Source organism: Physeter macrocephalus, chromosome 19 (assembly GCF_002837175.3).
Source record: "Physeter macrocephalus isolate SW-GA chromosome 19, ASM283717v5, whole genome shotgun sequence".
Classification (NCBI taxonomy): Eukaryota; Metazoa; Chordata; class Mammalia; order Artiodactyla; family Physeteridae; genus Physeter; species Physeter macrocephalus.
Window position 1 is genome coordinate 25968970 of NC_041232.1, and position 4211 is coordinate 25973180.

The 4211-nt window shown below is 41.7% G+C and overlaps 1 protein-coding gene across 5 annotated transcripts in view; it reads right to left on the reverse strand.

The window, feature by feature from the left end:
- The window catches only part of ZNF605 (zinc finger protein 605), a 20763-nt gene extending 20469 nt beyond the window's left edge, over positions 1-294 (reverse strand). For 4 of the 5 annotated variants that reach the window (XM_055080614.1, XM_055080613.1, XM_007126798.4 and 1 more), the window contains exon 1: positions 45-186. The gene's annotated coding sequence lies outside the window, so the exon portion shown is untranslated. Of the gene's footprint in view, positions 1-44; positions 187-240 lie in introns of those variants that run through there. The other variant, XM_007126797.4, reaches the window with a different exon arrangement.
- Positions 295-4211: the final 3917 nt, after the last annotated feature.

The following is a 4211-nucleotide window of genomic DNA, read 5'->3' on the forward strand; positions in this document are numbered from 1 at the left end:
TCCCCTCTGCCGCCCCACGCCCCTCCCCCACAGCGCCCCCCCACCTGAACAGGAATCGGCGCCTGCGCGGCAGGGCCGTCCTCTCGCGCCTTCCCCGCACCCGGCTCCGGAGCCGGTTCGTGCGCACGCCGCCGTGGCCCTGAGCCGGTCCGCGCCGGGGTCACCGGGGCCCCGGTCGGACGCGGAGGCCACCGCCAGCCCGCAGCCCCGCCGTCCCGTCCCCGCCCCCCACACCCTTACCCCTTTGGCCCACGGCGCCGAGGCGGACACGGCCGGGCCGCGGAAGTGTCCGCGCAGAACTACATTTCCCGGAGTCCCGTTCGCTTTAGAACTACATTTCTCAGCGGGCCCCGCGGCGCGCCTCCCTGATGGACAGGGGTGAGGTTTCCTGGTGCCAACCTCTTTGCGGCTGCCTGGGGCTCCCGGTTCAGATGATGGGATGTAGCCTGCGCTCCCCCCCACCCCTCAATGTGCTCACCATCCCTTCCAGTTTTGATCATAGAGCAAAGTAATTTATAAAATCAAAGTAGTAGTATAGGTACGTTTTATCCAGTCCAACAGTACTAACAAAAAGAATGAAAATAAATGAAATGAGGGATTTGGGGAGAAATAAAATGTAATTATGGGAAGAGAAGTAAATTAAAGAATATAAAAGCAGAATATAAAAGCAATTATAATAGAAAAAAAAACTTGATAGATCCAATTTTTTAAAATAAAATATAAAACCATACTAGAGAGTTTTATCAAAAAGTGAGAATAAACAGCAAAAACAATTGGTAATGAAAAAAGAAAATTAGCCAAAAAGAACAAATTAAAATATTTGTGAAAGAATATTTTGCTCAATTATATGTAATCTAGGAACTATGTTAATAAATTTAGAACTTAATGAAGTACGTGATTTAAAGGAATATTTAGGTAATTAACTTAAAATAATATCTTTTTAGACCTAAAGTGATGGTTAAAAATGTTTTTAGTGGGCTTCCCTGGTGGCGCAGTGGTTAAGAATCCACCTGCCAATTCAGGGGACACAGGTTCGAGCCCTGGTCCAGGAGGATCCCACATGCCATGGAGCAACTAAAACCATGTGCCACAGCAACTGAGTCTGCGCTCCAGAGCCTGCGAACCACAACTACTGAAGCCCGCGGGCCTAGAGCCTATGCTCCGCAACAAGAGAAGCCACCACAATGAGAAGCCCGTGCACCACAACGAAGAGTAGCCCCTGCTCGTCGCAACTAGAAAAAGCCCGTGCTCAGCAACGAAGACCCAATGCAGCCAAAAATAAAATAAAATAAATTAAAAAAAAAAATTCTTAGCTACAGGCTCCCATGTTTTCCTTGGTGAATCTTCCACATTATCAAAAATATAATCTTACCAAACAATTTCTAGAAAAATGTAGACCGAACCCTTTTCTTAACACAAAGATAGCAAAATACTTATACCATAACCAAAAGTAAATTAAAAAAAAAAACAAACTGTAAAGCAGTCTCAGTTATGATATTTATGTGAAAATTAAAAAAAAATAGCAAATGGAATCAAGCAATACATTTAAAAACATATATCATAAACAAGTAGAAGTCATTGCAGTACTTTTCACCATATTAGTAGATTAAATGGGGAAACATGCATCATCATCTAATTAAATACTGAAAAATCTTTAAATAAATTCAACCTAGAATGTCCATTAAAAACACACAGAAGTGTTGAGATACTACTACTGCAACATGTGAAAATAACTGTCTCATAAATGGATAACAGTATAAGAAGTATTATTGTTAGAAATCATAAAACTATCACCAATATTGTTTTCTTAAATTGAGAATATTTTAAAAATATATGAAAGTATAGAGAATGAGATCATAAACAGTCAAATGATCAGATATTCACATTTGGTAATATTTGATTCAGATCTTTCTTTAATCAAAAAATAAAAAAAAAAAATTAAAACACTGTATATTCAGTTGCTGTTCTCTGAGCCTTTAGTCTCTTTCCTCCTATTACCATTCCTCTTGGGGCAATCGTTGCAATGAATGTGCTGTGTAGCCTGCCATTCCTTGTATACTTTTACTACACGCAGACTGTGTTTATCATATGTCATACATTTTATGTCTAAACTTTACATGAACGCTATTGTTAACAAACACAACATTAAATCTCCAGGTTGTTGATCCTGGTCTCAAGTAAAAAGACTTCTCATTCTTTTTTTGTTTTGTTTTTGTTTTTTAATATTTATTTGTTTATTTGGCTGTGCCGGGTTCTTAGTTGCAGCATGCGGGATGTAGTTCCCTGACCAGGGATGGAACCTGGGCCCACTGCATTGGGAGTGTGGAGTCTTAACCACTGGACCACCAGGAAAGTCCCAATACGTCATTCTTAAATAACTGGGAAACAGTACCAGCTGGAGGCCTCACACTGAAGGGTCTTAGGAAATTTTCAGAAGCAGATGACTGCATGAAGTGGACAACTGCTCAAGATCAACAGAACAAGATGACCTGAGCACTTAGGTATGTACTTCATCCTCTTTGTCAGTGAAAGTTTAGAGTGCTTACTGCTGCTAGTTACATCTTAACTATGATACCCTGTAGATACTCGATCTTGACGACCTTGACATTGTTCTTTGCACCTCCATCACTCTTTGGAATGAGCCCAATACCTGGTTACAATTTGTTGATGATATGGTGAAAATTTTAACTTTGTATTCATTTTTCACCTATCTTCCTTTGGTGCTAATTTATTGTGATAAATCAGTTGATTTCCTAAATAAGTTGGATCAACTACTTAGTGCCTTTTTAAGTGGCAAAGAAGGTTTGGTTTTGTTTTTCAAGTAGGCAATTTAGTTAACACTCCTACAACTGGTTCTTTTTATAAATTTATTTATTTTATTTATTTATTTTTGGCTGTGTTGGGTCTTCGTTGCTGTGCGCGGGCTTTCTCTAGTTGTGGCGAGTGGGGGCTACTCTTCGTTGCGGTGCACGGGCTTCTTGTCATGGTGGAGCATGGGCTGTAGGCACATGGGCTCAGTAGTTGTGGCTCGCAGGCTCTAGAGCACAGACTTTAGTAGTTTTGGCGCATGGGCTCAGTAGTTGTGGCGCACGGGCTTAGTTGCTCCGCGCCACATGGGATCTTCCTGGACCAGGGCTCGAACCCGTGTCCCCTGCACTGGCAGGCAGATTCTTAACCACTTTGCCACCAGGGAAGTCCCCTAGTTCTTTCTAAAAGCTGACTTTGTAACAATAGACTGATTTTTCTGCAAAATCTTATCTCAGAGGCTTACTGCCTTGTGTGTTGTCATGGGTGCTCTGGTGTGCGACCAAGAACCTCCTTAAGGACTGAGGCACTGATCCCTCCAGCTACCAATTGTGGTGCCTTCTAAGAGGCCACAACTGAGTCCCTCTCAAGAAATTGCCCTCAGCTGAAGGAGCTGCCTCACCCAAGATTAGCCTCCTCCTTGGGGACAGCCTGTATCCAACAACTGGTCAATATGGGGGTACAAAGTCCCCACCCCTTTGCCTCAATTTTGGATATCTCTGAAGGGCCCGCTTCAGAGACCTTTGCAGGGTTAGCTGAGGCCTCCTTTGTAAATGGATCTCTGTTCAAATTTCCCCTCCGTCCAGTCCTGCTTCCCTCATTCCCTTACAAACCACCTGCTCATAAATCTCCATTACAAAGTCTGCTTCCTGCAAAACTCTACCTGCTACCTGTGTACACTTCTTGTTCCAGTTAGTTTATAAGTGTCTGTTAGAGAAATACATTTGTCTCATCTTCTGCTGAGTCCCTTAGTATTAAAGTCCTAAGCTTATATAGGAGATTTCCCCCACGCACAAAATAAAAGCACAGAAAGAGAATGGAAGAGCAAGGAAGCTGAGACTGAGAAGAAATTATTATGAAAAAGACCATTTTTAAAATGGAGAAATAATTTTTCTAGGCATCTTCCATATAAATCAACCAAACAATTCAATATCTAAAGAGAAACTACTGTTTCCAAAATTGGGAGCAAAATAAATAGGAGCATTTTCTTTCCTGAAGCTTAGAATTTAAGTAGAGAAAAAAAATAAAGATATGCAAGGAGGAAACAAAGAATGATATGTGATATGAAGGCCATAGGAGTAATTTACATGGTTCAAATTACAAGTCCTACCACAGTTCATAAATATGGTGGGATCAAAATTCACTGGGATAGACAAGAATGAATTTGGAGGCTTTGCAATATGACC